Consider the following 20,098-nt stretch of genomic DNA (forward strand, 5'->3'; position numbering starts at 1 on the left):
TAACACGGCAATATTTGCAGCACAGGCACCATGGAATTACACACCAGGCCCTAATATTTCAAGCCCCAACAGGAACAAATATGCAATTATATAGTTCAGTGATGCAGCACTGTATTGGCAGTTGGGGGAGAGACGGAGTCACCATCTCAGGCTCATGTGAAAGTTCCTCTGAATAATAACTCAGGCCACTGGCTTGACTTTTTCCATCCAGGGATCCTCCTAACATACTCTCAGATTTGCACAATACAGAGCATGAGTCCATGCCTGTTTATTACACAGGCTCTTCACGGAACATGATACAATGCAGTTGTTTGAAAGTTAATTAAATGTCATGTAGCATTAAACGCAACAACAGACCCACTGCATCTCTGCACTCATTTAGAATGACAAATGACACTTACTGACTCTGTTCGGTTTTGTTTGCAAATATTGGGGCATTCTTGCTAACCAATTCAGACCGGAAAAAAAAATGGCAGAATGGCAAGGAGAAAGGGATATGGGTGGTAGGGGTCTGCTACAGACCCCCACATCAAGGGGAAGAAATAGATTCGGGGCTCCTGAGGCAGCTCTCAGAGACCACAAAAGCTAAAGAGGCGGTAGTCATGGGGGACCTAAACTACCCGGACATCTGCTGGGAGACGCAGACAGCAAAGTCCCACCGTTCGCGCAGGTTTCTAACCTGTGTACAGGACCTCCACCTGACGCAGGAGGTACATGGTCCCACTAGGGGGAATGCCTTACTGGATCTGGTACTGGCAACGGGGGATGACATGGTAGGGGACCTACAGATCGGTAGCCATCTGGGGGACAGTGATCACCTTATAATAGAATTCACCATAAGACGTTGAGTGGGTAAGGTAACTAGTAGGGTGAAAGTGCTAGACTTTAGGAAAGCTGATTTCAATGAACTCAGGCGATTAGTCAAGGACGCACTGCAGAGTAGGAGTTTTGAAGTGATGGAAGCCCAGGAAGGGTGGCTGTGCCTTAAGGAAACGATCCTTCAGGCACAAAGCGAGACAATCCCCATGCGAGGTAAAAGAGGGAAAGGGGCCAGGAGGCTTCCATGGCTGACCAGAGAAATCCAGGGCAGCCTAAGGGCCAAAAGGGGAGCACATAAAAAGTGGAAACAGGGAGAGATCACCAAAGATGAATATACCTCCTCTGCTCGCGCTTGTAAGGAGGCAGTTAGGCGAGCCAAAGCTACTATGGAGCTGAGGATGGCGTTCCAAGTAAAAGACAACAAGAAATTGTTTTTTTAGATCTATAGGGAGTAAAAGGAAGGCCCAGGGAGGAATAGGACCTCTGCTAAATGGGCAGAAACAATTGGTGACGGACAGGGGGGACAAGGCTGAACTCCTCAACGAGTTCTTTGCCTCAGTGTTCCTAAGCGAGGGGCGCGACAAGTCTCTCACTGGGGTTGTAGAGAGGCAGCAGCAAGGCGCCAGACTTCCATACGTAGATCCTGAGATGTTGCAGAGGCACTTGGAGGAACTGGATGCATTTAAGTCGGCAGGCCCGGATGAGCTCCATCCGAGGGTACTGAAGGCACTGGCTGACGTCATTGCAGAGCCACTGGCGGGAATATTTGAACGCTTGTGGCACACGGGCCAAGTCCCAGAGGACTGGAAAAGGGCCAATGTGGTCCCCATTTTCAAGAAGGGGAGGAAGGACGACCCGGGGAACTATAGGCCAGTTAGTCTCACCTCCATCCTTGGCAAAGTCTTTGAAAAAATTATCAAGGCTCACATATGCGAGAGCCTGGCAGGACAAATTATGCTGAGGGGAAACCAGCACGGGTTCGTAGCAGGTAGATCATGCCTGACTAATCTAGTCTCTTTTTATGACCAGGTTACGAAACACCTGGACACAGGAGGAGGGGTGGATGTCGTATACTTAGACTTCAGGAAGGCCTTCGATACGGTATCCCACCCCATACTGGTGAACAAGTTAAGAGGCTGTGACTTGGATGACTACACAGTCTGGTGGGTGGCGAATTGGCTAGAGTGTCGCACCCAGAGAGTCATAGTGGATGGGTCGGTTTCGACCTGGAAGGGTGTGGGCAGTGGGGTCCCGCAGGGCTCGGTCCTTGGACCGATACTCTTTAATGTCTTCATCAGCGACTTGGACGAGGGAGTGAAATGTACTCTGTCCAAGTTTGCAGATGACACAAAGCTATGGGGAGAAGTGGACACACCGGAGGGCAGGGAACAGCTGCAGGCAGACCTGGATAGGTTGGACAAGTGGGCAGAAAACAACAGGATGCAGTTCAACAAGGAGAAATGCAAAGTGCTGCACCTAGGGAGGAAAAATGTCCAGCACACCTACAGCCTAGGGAATGACCTGCTGGGTGGCACAGAAGTGGAAAGGGATCTTGGAGTCCTAGTGGACTCCAAGATGAACATGAGTCGGCAGTGTGACGAAGCCATCAGAAAAGCCAATGGCACTTTATCGTGCATCAGCAGATGCATGACGAATAGATCCAAGGAGGTGATACTTCCCCTCTATCGGGCGCTGGTCAGACTGCAATTGGAGTACTGCGTGCAATTCTGGGCGCTGCACTTCAAGAGGGATGCGGATAACCTGGAGAGGGTCCAGAGAAGGGCCATTCATATGGTTAAGGGCCTGCAGACCAAGCCCTACGAGGAGAGACTAGAGAAACTGGACCTTTTCAGCCTCCGCAAGAGAAGGTTGAGAGGCGACCTTGTGGCTGCCTATAAGTTCATCACGGGGGCACAGAAGGGAATTGGTGAGGATTTATTCACCAAGGCGCCCCCAGGGGTTACAAGAAATAATGGCCACAAGCTAGCAGAGAGCAGATTTAGACTGGACATTAGGAAGAACTTCTTCACAGTTTGAGTGGCCAAGGTCTGGAACGGGCTCCCAAGGGAGGTGGTGCTCTCCCCTATCCTGGGGGTCTTCAAGAGGAGGTTAGATGAGCATCTAGCTGGGGTCATCTAGACCCAGCACTCTTTCCTGCCTATGCAGGGGGTCGGACTTGATGATCTATTGAAGTCTCTTCTGACCCTAACATCTATGAATCTATGAATCTGTGCTTCCACCTACACCAGTTTTATGCCCATGTCACCCTGCTGATTTACTATGGCTCTGGACACCCTGCTCTATGCCCACGCTGAACATCTGTATCTGACCTTCTTGCAAATATATACTTCTTGCAGGCGGGGGAGTCAGGAGGTGGCCAGAGGTGATGCTAGCCACCATACTCCCTTGTCTACTAGTGGCTAAAAAAACTGGCGTGCCTAAACTGCACTAGCTCAGCAGGTGCTAGGCTTAGATATACCTTCCCTCCCAAAGAAAAGAACACTAAGCCACAAAACGTTACAGCGTAAGCTCTCACAGCTAGACTCCTTTAAATTGCTATCTACCAGAAAGAGCTTTTAAGGCTATTTGGAAGCAAATATTTGTTTTCCTTTAATGTCATCCCCTGTCTTCCCCTTTACTGAGTGCTCCAGGCACATGAAATCACTGAAGGAAGACTTTTTTTTTTTCTGTGCATCATGACCTGTTGTTAGGTTAAATGCAGCATCAATTTAATATCAGATATGCCACCTATCAGAGTAATCCACCCTGAACGTGAGGGGACGTAGACCTGATTAAACAATGTGGCTTATATGTACCTACAGTGATTTTTAAATATATTTCCCATTGCAAGGATGCAGTGTTGGTTTTTCTGCACCTGAAAGAAAGAGAAGGGAGAGCATCTTTGTTTCAAATTATGTATGCATCCATTACTAGGGGAAGAGTGACTGTGTGACTCGAACTGGATATGCAGAAATGGTGTTTTTTATATATTTAAAGTGAATCAATGCTGATGAAAATGGCCCTGGGGCTACAGACCCCCCCCTTGTGTGGTAATTTGGTGCAACGCAAGCAATGCAAATGCAAGCTTTCCCTGAATCTGCTTCACATTCCTGTGACTCATTCCTGATGTAGAACAGCTCTATTTAGACTTGGAGAGACATGATGTTAAACACTATTTTGCGCCATGTTTAAAAAAAAAAAATGGTGTTAGGGCAGGACCTGGGGCTTATCTGTGACCAGCTAATGCATTTGAGTATGGCATGTCCCTCTGTAAAATAGATGCTGTCATGTTTAACATCCCCATGGTTAGAACGTGCTTATTTGCTTTCTAGCACAGTGTATTTTTCCTGCACAGACTTGGCTTAGGGTCTTGCAGCCTCCTTGGCCTGTTCAGGTGAGACCTTATTGACTGAAAAGGGGAGAGAATGCTGCTGTTGCTATTTAGTTAGAAATAACCTGTTATGACAATGTGCTGAAATCATTGGCAGATGACTGCATTGAACGGTACACATGTCCAGAGCCTGAAAACTGCTTGATATAAGAGCAAGTTGAACTATTTGCTGTGAACCATGAATTCAGCTGATTTTTATTTTTTTTGTGAATGATCTCCCATGAGACTTTCTTTTAATTTTTTTAATTTTTTTTTTTTACAAATATTGTTGTTTTCCTTATTTATTTAATACGTAGTACATGTGAACATGCTTCAGTCCCCTGTTTGCTTTGTATGATTGTTTCCCCCTGCTCCTGCTAGCGATTTCTGTGCACCAAACCCTTGGAACCTATTCAAGATGGCAGCACACAGCCCTTTTATGACATTAATTCCCATTAATACTTGTAACTACTTCATTATAATTGAAAGTTTGTTGTGTCACTATTGAATGATGGCTTGGTGTAGCTAGAGAGTTGAGTTCAACTCCTGTTTCAGCTACACTCCCTATGGGGTCATGGACAAGTCGCTTCATCTTGGTCCACTGGCTAATTGACAAAAAGATTCCCTTTGTTCATTTAAGCTATAAATTCTTGATAGCTATAGCTGCCTCACCTTGACTCTATGTATTGATTGGACTCTCACTTCAAAGTGTGACCCAGAGGTGAAAGAACTTATTTCTAACAGCCCCCCCGAGTCATCCAGTAACGTCCCCATGCTGTTTTTTGTGGGACAGAACATTTTCCTCTGAGGTGAAACTTTTATTCTGGCTTCTCCTTCAGGCATCAACTTCCACAATTTCCATGGATCTTAATCCATTTTCATCAAACTGCACTGCATCTCTATTTGTGACCAATTTATCTCTTGCTCATCTCTGGATAAGAACATATGAACAGCTCTTGCTTTCTATCTCCTCTTATGATGTTTATTCACAATGGTGTTTTTAGTGGAATTCAGACCATTTATTCATTAAGTGCGATACATCCCTTTCAGTGTGTGCTGTTACCATCCAGAATTTCATTGTCACTCACTGGGTCTCCTTCCCCATGTCAAAACTTTATTTAATATGCTTCTAACTGGATGGGAATATACAAAAGACACTGAATGTTTTTAAATTGCAGTGGTTTTGCATTTTGTTGAAACCAAACCCCAGCAATAAGACATGACAGGTTACCAGGCCGTTCAGAGGCAATTATGTCATATTTCAGGAGGTGTTGTAGGGACCAGTGATACAGAGGGAAGAGAAAAAAAAAAAGGAAAGGAAGTTGTACGAGCCATCATTTCTGAAACACCTATGGCCCCACCAATGCCCCATCAGAAATAGAAAACGGGGAAAATGACAGGAAAGTTATTATTTAGGGTCCTGCAAGATGGTATAAGTCATAAAAAAGCAATGGGATGAGGCTTACTTAAAGCGATTATCTAAGAAACGACACAGCATTTTGTGGCTTCATTGGAATGGTACCCGTTTATACCAGTAAATAGATGAAATCTCTATAATTGGGAGGGGATGGGGTGTCAGTTGTAAAATGCTATCCATCTATTGGTGCACTGGCTGTATGTGTCTGGGTCTGTGTATGTGTGCACGTGTAAAGGATGTAGCCAGACACAGAAGCAAAGTCCGACACAGAAGCAAAGTCTCTGCTGCCTACAGTGGAGAATGGACAGCACATGAAATGATAATTCCCACGGGCCAGGAAGGTGGAGAGAAGACTGGTCTAGTATGGGCTGAACAGAAAGGGGCAGCTCATCAGTTTACTGAGTGGTATTGCCTTGAATGCATTAGAAGCCATCATTCTCTCCTTACACGCACGCTTTTTGCATGCAGCTGCTGCTGCAGTCTTTCAAAACTACCAGAATGGATTTGGCAATTAAGACCGTGGATGTAAAGGGTCATATCTAGAGGCATCATCCTGGTGTGTGTGCTTGGACTGGGTGTGGGTTACAGATGAGGGGGTGTGTGCTTGGACTGGGTGTGGGTTATGGATGGGGCAGGGGTATATGCTTGGACTGGGTGTGGGTTATGGATGGGGGGTGTGTGCTTGGACTGGGTATGGGTTATGGATGGGGGTATGCGTGCTTGGACTGGGTGTGGGTTATGGACAGGATGAGCATTTGAATGCCAACTGGAGTACAGGTTGAAGGAAAAAAAGCATTGGAGGAGTGAGGAAGGACAGAGGGATGTGTGCATGCCTATTTTCATATGGGGAGGAGGACTAGAAGCATGTGAAAGAGAACATGCGGGCATGTCCATGTATGAAGGGAAAGTGTCCTCGCGTGCAAGTTTAAAGGCATGCATATGTATTGGATTACACGACCGTGTGCGTAGGAGAGTAGGAGCTTTTGCATAGTGGGGGATGGAAGCACATGTGCATATGCACACAGACTCAGGGACACAAGTGTGCGCGTAAGCTTTGACAGAAACATGCCTGTTTGAATACAAGGGAACGGAGTGTGTCTGTGAGTAATTCTGTGGGGGACAGCCCACGCGTGAGCTTATGTGGCACATGGCTGAGTGTGCCTGGCAGGTGGGCGTTTGCTGCACCTCGTCTTCTAATTGCATCTCTTTCCAACCCTCCTCTGCCTTGACGCAGCTCTTGCTCGACACCCCCTCCACCTCATCCAGGGACTGGCTCCGGTTCCACATGCTTCATTTTTTTCAGCTTCACATGTTAATGGCTGGGGAACATTACTGTTTCTGAACGTAATGGTCTCCAACTACCAGGAGGAGCCTCTCACCTGGCTCTCTGCAGTGTTGCGAGTTGGGACGGACAGGGGCCAGCAATAGCCACGTTTATTCAGGGAATTATGAAGGGACTTATAACCAGAGAGACTTCCCTACAGCTTTCATTGTGTATGCTCTTTAAAGGGACCAAGGGCTGGTAAATCCCCTCCTTTTAAATCAATCCAGCTATCTGCTTTGTCCATACTTCCTGCTGTAAAATGGGGATAATCAACTTGCCTTCCCCTGAACAGACTAGGAGCATTAACCCATTAAGATCTGTAAACCTGGATGAACATGCAAAGTGCTATCAGCCCAGGAGCATACCTTCCCTTATTTTACTGCTACCCTGGACTCAATACAGCAGATCCAGGTGCAACAGACCATAGATGTAGCAGTGATTTGTGGAAAGCGGTAACTCCTGCTTTGGTTATTACCCACAAGCAGCATTTCCTAGTGTTACCTGGATGGGAGGCTGTCAGTGAAGTGCTTACTGGCCTCCTGATGAGAAGAGCTCAGCATAGCCCTGCTCTCCTCCGCTCAAGGAATGGCTCTCCCTTCCAGCCCACCTGAATGGGACTACTTCTGACAAACTCCCAGGGTCCCACCTGGAAGCAATCCACCCATGACACCTTATACCCAGCATATTCTACTTCCCCTTTGGCAGTCCCTGAAAGAAAGATGTTAAAAGCCCAATCCAGCAATGTGCCGAGTTGCCTCCATGCTCCATCTGAAGCTATGGCTAGTCGCAGGTGCCTACCACTTCCCAGGCTTAGACTGTAAATCATCAGTTTGGGTATGCCCACCCACAGGGAGCATAACGTAGCTCACCAGCAAAGAGGTTTCCAGTGAGAGAGTGTATGCAAAGTGCCGTTGCCTTTGCCAAACACAGCACACACTGCTTATTATTAGGTTAATTAAAACCATAAAAGCAAGTTCTGATTTGCACTGAGCATTTGGGAGCAGATGGCAACAAGTACTGAGCTCCATAAAAGAGAATTGAAAGTTGTAAAGTGTCTTTGGCTCATCTGTGCTGAAGCACTGGGGGGAAAGTATGATGGGAATGAGAAGCAAGGGGTGGTGGGGTAGTGGGGGGAGGAGTCGCAATGTGAGGCTTGCCCTGTATTTGATATTCCTTGCTTCACCAGTTGATGGCTGCCTGAACACCTGGGCTGCTACTATCAATAAATCGCATGCACTATCTTCCAAAGGATCTTTATGGCACAAGGCCATCATTGACAGAAAATCTTGTTCAGGAATTTGGTGCTTATTATTAGGTGCTCTGGGGTGAACCAGGCAAAGCCCCAGGACTAGCTTCAAAGAAGGAGAGAGGCTGGAGGCAGAACCAGAGCTGAGCTGCTTCTTGAGTTCTTGCAAGAGCAAAAAAAAAAAAAAAAGAACAAAAAGAAGGGGACTTGCAAGCACCCAGGCCTATTCCCAAGCAGGACTGGGGCACTGGGCCCAAAGCCAAGCACTGAGCGCACGCTACTGCCACTGCCTATGCACACTGCAAGCAGGACAAGGAGATGCAATCGGTGGTTGGCTGTACATGCAATTAGCAATAGGCACCGTATCAACAGAATAAGTACATAAGTGTGAGTCTATTCCCTGCTGCTCATGTCCCTTAAGCTATTAACATGCCTCCTCCTGTAGCATCTCCGTGTTGTTACAGAAATGCATAAACGCATCAAGTGGATTTTGTTCCAAGTTTGAACACATCTATCGCGGGCTTAAAGCTTTGCCTAGAACAATGCACTGTTTGACTGGTTCAGCTGCACTTTGCTTTGAGGTACCCCTTTGGAGTTGGTATTTTCAAAGCACTCAGTGCAAGCAAAAAAGATGTCTGTTTCCTCTGAACAGTCAGCACAATCAGTCAGTAGAGGAAGCTATTTGAAATGCAAACAAAAAACGAGAAATGCTCCAAATCATAAAGATCCCAGGAGCCATGTCCCTTATTCCCAAGAGTCATATGCTGAAACAGCATCTGCTCTTACACCTGTACACAAGTGTCTCATTCCTGAAGCACTCCTGCAACAGATATGCCAAAGGTATCTAAGAAAAGCCGAGTGTTTTCCATACAGGGGTGGAGAAAGTTCAGCTCTACTTTCTCCAGTGGCCCATCTCTTATATACAGGCACATAAACAAATCCAATGAGCATAGAGAGAATGACTCGCAAGGCAAAAGCACCAAATGAAATAAAGACAGCAGGCAAAATGAAGACAAACAGTTTGAGCGCCTCTGTTCAGACTGTACATTCAAGTAAAGAGCCAGCAGGACTGTTAAGAAATCCAATAACAAAAAAAAGCCATTACAACCCAGCCGGAAAGCCACGCTTCCTTTCACCCACTCCAGTGCCTGGGGGCCAGGAGCACATATATCCCCGAGGATAAAGGGCTGCATACCATGCAAAGCCACTGGTCCTCAAGGGGTTAAACTGCCATAGCACTAATAGAAGGGCTGCCCTGCCCTTCACCTAGTGTCCTAGGAAAATGCTGTTCTAGCCACAGGAGCAACTAAAAGCTTGGGTGCTTAAGTCACATCAGTGTGAGAATTTGGCAAAAAACATGATGGAAAATACGACCATAAATCTCTGTTTTAATCTGGTTTGGGGCCTAGTATTGGATTTAATGACAGAGGCAGGATGGCTTTGTAGCCAATGTGGTGGCTCTAAGATCTTCCTTCAGATTCATCCAGAAAAACTCTCCTTCGTCAGACAGCCTACAAGAAACTTCATAGTAGTCCGAGTGCTGTTGTGCCACGACCCCCATTTATCTCACTAACTGATGCCATCGCCTTGTTTCCAGGTACTTTCCATATCAGTCCGTGTCCATCTCTAGTCTTGGGTCTTATACTGTAATCTTTTGAGGGTAGCAGTTTTCTCGTCTATGCTTGTGCAGCACCTGGCACACTGGGACCTTTGCCCATGGCTAGGGCTCCCAGGCATTAGTGTCATACAAATAATAAATCCACATGCACCTTAAAAAGAGCAAGGCTTAAAACCCCTGTGGAGAAATAGTTGGCGCGCTGCTACCCTGTGGGCTTTTTTAGTGTGGCCGCAAACTGGCATTAATAGAGGGGGGGAATGCATGTGGCTTTAAACTGGCAAAATTTTGCTAGTGCAGATGAGGGGCGCGTGCACGCGTGCGTGGCCCTGATAAAAAAAAAAATCATCTCTCAACCACAGGTGCAAGCAGGGCACTGTAGTGGGAATGGCTCTGTACCTAGGTAAAGGCTCCATCTCCGAACAGAGCATCTCCTATCCAACTGCTCTTGTTTTTGTGTTGTTGCTCCATTTGCTAACTTTTTTCCATTTGCTATCCAGGAGCCTAGAAAGGCTGCTGCATGCTCAGGATGCAGAGCACAGCGAGTCTGTGCCGTTATGATTAGATGGCTGAGACCCAACTTCAGCAGCTGTTAATCCTGATTATTAATTAGAAGATTTGGGGTAAGAATTCCAGCACGGAAGCTCAGTTCAGCTCGAGCAGTTCCCAGATCCTTTCATTTTTCTCCCTTGCATCATAATCCTTCACAAAACCTATGTGGAAAATGGGGTCAGGTCTAGAGCAAAAGCAAGGGAATTCGGGGATGGCACTAAGTTTCCACCCCCCTTGATAATGGAAGCCAGAATGATGCCATGGCAACACCGGGAAACTTACCCCGTTCTGAAAATGACTGTATTATCTGCCAGGACCTGCATCATTAATTTTTACTTTCTAATGGCATGGCCAACCTTCCATTATGCTGAGGGCTTCCTTTGGCTTACGGACACAGAGGGGTACCATCCCTGCTCCGAAAAGCTCCCTGTTTGATAGGCATGACAGGGAAAGGACAGGAGGAATGAGTTGCCCAAGGCCAAACAGCCAGTCAGTTGCAGAGGCAGAAACAGGGCCCAGCTCTCTGATTTCCCATACTGATGTCTTCTGTCCAACCTGTAACACTGCCCCCACACTACTGATCCCGACTTCTCCGCTTGTTTAACGACAGCAATTGGGGTTACGTTGCTTTGTTGCAATTCTGGCAGTGAAGCCATAGCAAGGCAAGCCAGATTTCAGTCCTCCAAAGCTGGGGTGACCGTCACAAAGCTACTCTTTTAAGCAGCATTAGTGTCATGGATCTTTAAGTAGGCATCAACCCGGTTGCATTTTAATATGCAGGAGAAGGTGTCTTCATTAGAGCAGGACACGCACAGCCCTGCAATCACCGTTATGCTATTATTTTGTTTTTAAATTTAAACCTAATTAATTTTAATCACATTCAAGCCCCACTTGTTGCAAATGCCTGAGCATGGGCTGGATCCTAAAGTGATGGAAATGGGCAGATTTCCACAGGCTTTGGTGGGGCTCCCTCATTTACCCCCACTATGGATCTGGACCAGGGAACTTGGTCCCTCTAGGCCAGAGCACTCACTACTTTTAAGCCACTCAGACAGAGCAATGTGTGACCTGGTACTTTGGCAGCAGTAATAAATCTGATCTCAGGAGTTGCATGCAGCTCACCTAGGAGCAGAAATTGTGCCGTGCAATCCATGCACCTAGGTGGAACAGCTCGCTGGGGACATGAGCCTAATGGATTACAAGCAAAATGGAAAGAAGGAGGAACCCAGGGAAATCTCCTGGCATTTTTTTTTTCTTCTTTTTTTAAGTGGACTGTCTGTGCAAAGGGAGAAGAAAAAAACCAAAAAAAAACAACCCACAAAATCTGCCCAAGGAATTATTGGTGAGGAATGATCCTACCTGCTCTGGGCCAGTGTCTTGGCTGTGCTGCATTTCCTCAGAAAGCAAGGGGGAGTCTGAGGCCCATCGAGGAATCATCACACCTCTGCCTGGGCCAGAGACCAGGGCAGAGCAATGAATGTTGCTCCAGTAGGCACCAGCTGGCAGCTGACCATAGGCAACCATCTGCTAGCTGAGAGATATGCAGACTTCAGACCATGCCTCTTGTCAGCCTGTAGCATAATCCTCATGCAGGGGACGGCAGGGAGGGTGGCCTAGGGAGGTGCAGTCAGTCTCCTAATCCTATCTTCTGTGTAATGCAAAGGGAATAAAGCAGGCCAGAACTTCTGACCCATCAATATGAAGTACCCCTCACCATTTGCAGAGCCCAATGCCATGCATTTTTGGAAACATATTCTGTCCCCCATTACCTGGGGGTGATGGTACGCACACACGTGCACCCTCCGCCGTAGAATACCAGAACACAAAAAGGTGTCAGGTTCAGCTTGGACTCTGCCCAAGAAATGGGTGCAAAGCCATTAACATCAGAGAGAATGAAATATTGATGGCCAGAAAGCTGTTAATGGAAACAAGTGAATTGGCAACCCCAACCTATGGTATCGTGCCCATTCTGCTTGAAAAAATACAAATAAAAAAAAAAAAAAAAGAAGGAAACAATGAGAGATAATGCAAAAGAGATAAAGCAGCTAGAGGAGAAGCCAAGGTAACAGCCCCACAGGCTGATAGTGTACAGCTGGGCCTTTCTCGGTCTTTCTTTTGCATTTTATAAACTAAATTGATTTACAGAAGAAAAGAAGCACTTAACACATTCAAAGCAATCTCTTTCCGTCTAAAAAAGGCAGCAGCTTTAATTGAATTTCCAAGGGTTTTCTTTCTTTCTTCCCCCCCCCTTTCAGTAAATCTGTATATTGCATCTGAATGAGGGAAGGAAAAATCTTCAGAGCAATGTCTAAGACTGTTGTCACTTAAACTGTCATAAGTTATAGGAAATTGAGGGTAACTGAGTACAACCCTTCTTTGATGGGACAGTTCAGAAAGCAGCAGATTTTGGTAGGCTTCTGGCTATCTTGTATTAAGTCAATACTATAGAGAGGAGCCCTTTGCAGAGACACTCGGGCCAAATTTCCAAATAGCCAGCACTGATGAGCAGGGGCCAGACTTGGAAATGCATTCAGCACCCTACTGGCTCAGGTCAATGGAGCTACACTGATTTATACCAGCTGTAAATTTGATCCTAAATTGCCAAGGCATTCAGTAGGTCAAGTCAAGGTGAAGCAGTGGTAAATTGAAGACGGTGCTTCAGAAGAGCCCATCATATGGAGAGCTTGGTGCAGTAGTCAGCATTTGGGGGCCTACATGGGAGAAGTCAGCATTCAGGGGCCAAAACACAAGTCTGGATGTCAGCAAGCCTTCCCCAAGGGCAAGACAGCCTGGTGTAAGCATTTGTAGACTGTCTTGCTTAAATAACTAGTATTGGTCTGCTCCAAAATCTGTGTACTAGATTAAATGGCTCCAGGGTCTGATCCAGAACAGCAACCTCTATCCTACTAGCAGGTCTGGGTCCTGTTCCCAATTCTACACTGGATTCCTTATACAAACTGCATTGCTCACTTGAATTTGCAGCTGGAGGCTAATACTATTTCCCCAGCTCCCAGGGGGCATGAGGATTAATTGGTGAAGTCCCAGATTCAACTAAGCACATAAGCAGATGCTTACATTTCACCAGCTTTAACAAGACTTAAGCACGTGCTTAACAGCACTGCTTAATTGGGCAAATCCATACTGGGCTCTTCAAGTGAAAGGTGGCAAGAGGGACAGAGGATGGTTATAACAATGTTGCCTGGCAGCATCAAAGTTAGTGTTGTTTTCTAAACTGATTTTAAAGTGAGACATAAAACCCTGACTCTTTCCAAATGGAGGGAACCTGTTAGTGCAAAATTTTATCTACGGATAGTTATGATGCCTTTTGAATTCTCTGTGCCAGTTTTTGTCTTCATATAGTTATGATAGGACACCCATAAAACTGTTTTCTTGCTTGTATTTCTCTTCAGCCTGCCCTTCCATTGCAGCCTAAGTTCTCTCTCAAAATGCACTAAAACCCACTCGGTTTGACCCAGTGCAACGAGCAGGATCTTTCAACTTGTTGCACAAGCAGCCTCGTTCAGGACATGCCAGAACTGTGGAACCGGTGACTTTGCCACCTCCCTGTTCCTCCAATGCGGTATATTTTTGAGCTATTAGTCAGCTTACAGAATAATACCCCCACTGTCAGGTCCCTCTTCTAGCTGCGAAATACACAGCAACACTCCTACCCATCCTGCTTGTGGCACCTGGTTCTAGACCCCAACATAGCAAAACAGAGCAAGTCTGGAGGCTGAATGAGACACTATGCTTGGTTGGCGACGACTTCTCTAGCATATGGCCGCTAGTTGGCAGAGACAAGAACGTGGAAGGCAGCTCTGCAGGTTTGCACGTAACGAAAAGGAAAGGCTGGAGAAGAAGCTCCCCGAGCTGCCCTTAAAGGATGCACCGAATCCTCCAGCCCTGTTTGCTATCTGCTTAGCACTCCCTTCCACTTCCACTCCAAACACCCCTGATTAGTGAAGAGACTTCATCACGAAGGCACAGCAAGGGCAGGTGGGAGTGACTTGGCACTCTCTGAAACACAGGAAATCTCTTCAAAAACAGACCTAGCTCCCAGCAAATTAGAAACATCCTCACAATTACTCAACAATTAGATGGTGCAGGCAATTAGGCTACTGTGCTTCAAGTGGAAAATTGCTAGGCACCAGCCTGAAATGCTCATCTGAGGGAGGGCTGCCCAAGATGATGGAGTGATCATTTCCCTAGCCTATGTGCACTATGGAGAGACTGCAGTCCGTGCCAGCACTTATAATGAAGATGGTGCCGCTCTTGGACTATTTGTGCACTGACTAGCCCGAGAGCAGAGCAGGGGATTCTCTTTCCTTTTAGCTTGGGCCACGGCAGGCACGTGGCTGCATTTCTGGAATCAAAAGTGAATGTCTGTTTACTTCTTTATTGGTTCAATATATGCAGCTTAGACTATAGTTTCTCAGCCTGTGGCATGCATACCCCTGGGGGAATGCAAAACACAGGCAGGGGGTATGCGGGTACCCCAACACTCACTCTCTCTCACCCTCTTTTCCTCTCAAAACTAGGGCAAAAAAATTGGTGTGCCAGGCATTGCTTGGCACTTTAAATTCCGCAGTAACAACTTGGTGTGCCACGCTTTACACAGCACTGGGTTGAGCCCTCCTAACTTCGGCCAACATCACCTCTAGCCCAGGTACATACTTGAGTTGTGCACCCCTGGTGTAAGAGGTGGCAACACTACCCACACCAGATCAGACACCTGTCATATCATGGCCTTCTATGCCCAGCCCTTCTTCCAACATATGGCATACATTAGTCTGCAAATATAAAATCCCCTGGAAAATTGAGTGTTGGGGTACTTTTGGAAATTTTCAGAAGTTAGGGGGTACTTGCTACTTCAAAGGTTGAGAAACACTGACTTAGACTAACCTGCAAAGAATGAATCGATTTAGCCCCAGGATTTTTGCCTGCCTGTACTTAGCCATTATATTTGGGTCAAGAAATTAGAAACAGGTTCCAGAATAGGACCCCCCCAACTTTTTGTTTCAGCCCTCCAACTAATATTCCCAGCTAATGAGGGGAAAGTCAATAATTCAGAAAAGTAGAGGCAAGTTCCAGGTATGGAAGAGGAAGAGAGAGAGAGAGAGAGATCCTTGCATCCTCCCACCTGCTAGCTCTCTTCCAGTTGTTCAGCTAAGCAGGATGCTACCCACTTGATTTGTTGCCCCCCTTTCCTCCATGAGGCACCAAGGAGTCTGTAATGGTGCAGCATGATTGAGCTCATTCTGTTACAGAAGCTGGGTGACAAGAACTGCAAACATATTGCATCTTCATGGATCAGGCGGTTCACTGCAGGTAACCGCCCTGTATAAGTGTCTGCCCTATGTATGCATAATGCTACCAAATTAGTAACATCACAGTTCATGGGATGCACTAGACCTTGTCTGCTCTGTGCCACAGCAAGCACTCCTGTATTATTATTTATCATTGGATTCATTTCTGAGTAACAGGAGTGACAAATTGGAGGCAGTGTGAAAAAGGCCCAGGGGGCTGACGGGCTGATTTAAGAGATAAGGTTAAAAGATGATTATTATTTAATTTTAACTTGGCTAAAGGGCATCTAATGCGAGAGGATGAGACAATATATAAGAAATATAACCTCCCCACTGCCAACAGGATTTACACACAGGACCTTCTGCATTACAGCAAAAACTGCTCCCGCCCTGAACAGAAAGAACATCTCTGTTAGGACTTAGCAGAAGAACGCTACTATCTTGCGGTGCACCAGCTATCAGGGAGCGAAAGGATATTTTTCCCAAAGTGTTTCTCAGCCACTAGAGCTTGTTGTAAAACATAGCATTGCTTCGTTAGCTCTTATTCCCTAGGATACTCGCTGGCAGCACTTGTAGGCTACTATCCCTAAGTGGCCTCTACAACCTCTAGGGTGGGCTATACTGCTATTCTACCAGTTAGCTGCAGAAACTTTTGAACTGGGTAGGAAATAAATACACGCCAAGGAACAACTCTGACTGTCAGGGAGAAAGTCTAGGTGCTCTCATTAGGTCTTTGTGTCCCCACTTTAAGTAATCTAAGACATGCACACATCTTCCTGTAGGACAGCTCCTAGTTCCATGGACATCCATGACACTACACCCGTTGATGTTAGCTGGGAACCAGGCCCTAGGCATCTTTCCACGGAGCTAAAAGACTTTAGTATTCACTAGTTCCAAGACATGCCAAAATCTTCAATAACCGAGACCGGCATACAGCTGTGGGAAATCTGATTTTAAATATTAGAGCAGTGATTAATAGCTGAGACATCTAATTTGTTTCACTTTATTTGCCTCTCTGAAAATACCAGGAGGACACTTAAGCACAAATCCCCGTGCCCCTGTACACCAATACCATCGTGAGCACACAGGCTCCACTGCACAAATACAGAGCTCTAATATGTGCCTAAGCTATTTGCATAATATTATTGAAGTGCTGAAGCTCCAGTCACGTATGGTCCCTTTTTATTTGCCAGAAAATTAAATTACAAAAATAAAAAGTTTTTCTCCCCCACACTGTAATTTATGTTCTGGACAGAAGCGGGCTGTTTTTGTATGCTGACAAAGAGAGCAACCTCTTGGTCCTAATGAATTCATGAGCACCAATTCCCAAGGGAAACAGCATGAATATTATACTGGAAAATATAGCATTTCGGACCGATGCAAAATACCTTTCCCTCCCTCCTTTCCCCCATCCCGCTGTTCACTTTAATCCTTGTAAAAGCATGCTTCGTGCCATGGATCTGTTCTCAGGTGGAGGCGTCTGGGAATGCAAGACCAGTTGGTAAGTCCCTGAAAGGCAGAAGGTTATGGTACTACTAGGAGTGATATAAGGGGTTGCATTCAGGGTTAGGAAAAAAAATCTTCTCCACCTGAAATGGCTTTAGCGAGTCAGCCTGATGCCTTATATTTAAACAGAGCCTTTCATCTGAGACCTTTCTTGATGCCCACCCCTTCCTCCAGCACTGAAATGCAGCCATTTGGGGAGCAGAGCAGGGCAATACAGTCAGGAGTCAGCTCACTTTTCTTTCCCCAACACTACCACGGCGTACTTTCCCCTTATCATGGGGCATGGGTGTGAATATGGGCAGTGACCATGGAGCAGGTAGCTGCCTTCTCCCTTTTACCCCTTCTTATATCCATCTAAGGGCAGGTAAGGCTTTGTTCAAGGTTCCTGCAAAGGCTTAGGAGATGTTAATTGTACATGCTGTACACAGTCTCATCGACTCATCTTTGCTTAATCAAGGCCTTTAGGTGGAATTTAGCTTTGACTGTTGAAACTGTAATCCCTAAAGGCACCATTGTGTTAGGTATTACACAGACACTGAAAGACAAAGAGCTTAAACCCAAATAGATGGGGCATGCAAAGAGATCAACAGAGAGCAAAGGGAAGCCACCTGCCATACAGCAGAAATGAGAGTAAAGACCAGATCTCTGGACACTGACGACACAATCCTGTCCACTGGAGACACGGTGCTCTGCCATGCTGTAGCCTCTCCTGGGTACTGGATAGGGATAGCAGACACTCAGAATATCATGCTAGACGTGCTTCACTGTACCACAGACCACCTGCTCTGCATGCTATAACCCAGGATGGATGGGATACACTTGCCCTTGGCGAAGCACCGGACTTTCCAAAAGCCATGCCGGAGCCCAAAAGCTCTTGGCACCATGCTGAAAGCAGTGACCCTACACCCATTTATGGTACAGGTACATAGAGCAAGCATGCTAACTTTCTCTGTGGCATTCCCTAGCATTTACGTGGATGGTGTGGACATACTTCTGGGGCGGTCAGCTTTATGGAAGAGTCCAATACAGCAGCACAGCACTCAAGAGGGGCCATAATGGTGCCTGTTACTATTTTTTTTTCCATTTCCCTTAGAAATCCCGTTTTGCAGTCTTGGTTTTTGCCTGACATTTGAAGGATGAGCTATTAACGATACTAAATTAATAACTGTTATAGAGTATATTTGAGAAGATCATAAAAAAAATCAGTAATGTCATCATGTCAAGCAAAGTTTCTGATGGTTTTTTTAAATTATGCATGTCTTCTATTTTTTTTCCCCCTCCAACATTGATCTGAAGCTTTCAGAGGGACATTAATCTACCTGACCACATCAGAATCCTTAATTATTCACGTCCAGCCATCTAACTAATTCCCTGGAAGCTCCCCGAGGACCTGCAATTGTTCAGCTATATTTCTGAAAGTCAGGCTCAGAGCTCACCCTTTACCCTCCTTCCTGTCTTTATTTTGTCACATAAAAAAGTCTAGAGAGAAGCAGTTCCTCTTCCTTCCTATCTCACCCTGTTGGGGTAGACTTCTGGGGATGCTAACTGAGAGGAGAACAGCCCTTTGGAGGGGAAATGCTTACAACACTCTTGAATCTCAGCTCTTCAACATCTGCCAGTGTTCACAGTGTCCATGGTTCAGGGGAATTTTCATTCTAATTAATTAGTATTACTCACAGAAGTAGCCCGACTTCAGCCACATAATGCTCCTCACCCTGTTCTTCCATAGCTTGTTTCAAGGCACCTGCTGGAACTCATATGACGAAGCTCTCCCCCATGTCAGCAAGGATTATCTGTGCAAGCTCTGCATCTGCAAGGGTCTGGAAGAAGCACCGTTGGAGCTGCATTAGTATTTCCAGGCCTAAAAACATATACAAATGATTCTCTCAAAATATCCTCAAACTGGTTTTGGAGCTCTATTTGCTTGTGAAAAGAGCTTCTTCCTGCAAATGAAGCAGGATTTCTCCTCCATTGGGCTAAGCTGCAAAAATGCAGATGCCTTGCTTGGCAGTGCCTGAGCTCCAGGAGCAAACTTTTTAAGAAAATAAAACTCCTCATGCCCCTGCAAAAAAGAGCACAACAGAAAAGGAACTAACCTGCAGACCAGCTAATTCAATCCAGGACAATAGCTGCACACCAGGCAAGCAATATAGTTCATGCAGCAAAAGAGCTCTCAAGAGAAAAGAGAGCAGATAAAAGAGGCTGTTACTCTCAGGGCTTCTCTAGGTTTGGGGCAGGTGATGGATTGGCTTCTGGTTCCTTGGAGTTACTTTAATTAGGAAAAGGTGAAGAGCCACTCAATCCTGGCAAAAACTAGATCAACCCAGCTGAGCTGGGTCAAGAAAACAAGGTGGTTACCAAACAGCAGGTTTGTGCAGTAACCCAGTCGGCCCTTGCTCAGATATCAATTAAGAGCTGGGTCCTTCCTGAGCCTCTAGTAAATGCTCCATTTCTTCCCAACAGGGGCAGAGGAGCCCTCCTTTGTGCTCACCAGCTAGACATTTTGCCTCTTGTGGTAAAGCCCTCTGAGCTGCTTCACCACCTGCAAGGTGAGATCACCTGCTGCCAATCTGCCGGTAACGAGACCCTGGGCGGCAGGATTCTCGCAGAGGTACAGCCTGGGTTTTCTGTGTGCTGCTGAGTCCCCTCCTCTGCTGAATGGACATGACCCGGTTATTAATTTGCTCAGAAATCATAATTTCCCACAGGCACTTCGGTCAAGGAACAGAAAAACCAAAGGGCTTATCACGAGGAAGACCGAATGGTACAACAGAGGAAAAAGTGATGCAGTGCTTTGGACTTTAGAGTACCTCCCTTCTTCCTGCTTGTTGCAGGGAGCCCCTAATGCTTGCTGCCTGCAAAACAATCCACAGAGCCATGTTTCCCCCAAAAGCTGGAGAATCCTCTAGAGAGTTTCTGCCTGTGGGCCCATGACATACATCG

General features: G+C 46.2%; 1 long non-coding RNA gene across 1 annotated transcript; it reads right to left on the bottom strand.

Moving 5' to 3' along the window:
* Nucleotides 1-16,643: 16,643 nt before the first annotated feature.
* Nucleotides 16,644-19,582, bottom strand: LOC106738258 (uncharacterized). Its single transcript, XR_002091498.2, has 3 exons — nucleotides 19,252-19,582; nucleotides 18,833-18,975; nucleotides 16,644-17,158 (listed from the first exon to the last, which is right to left on the bottom strand). It is a non-coding gene; the product is annotated as an uncharacterized LOC106738258 (long non-coding RNA).
* Nucleotides 19,583-20,098: the final 516 nt, after the last annotated feature.

Source organism: Alligator mississippiensis, chromosome 7, assembly GCF_030867095.1.
Source record: "Alligator mississippiensis isolate rAllMis1 chromosome 7, rAllMis1, whole genome shotgun sequence".
NCBI lineage: Eukaryota > Metazoa > Chordata > Crocodylia > Alligatoridae > Alligator > Alligator mississippiensis.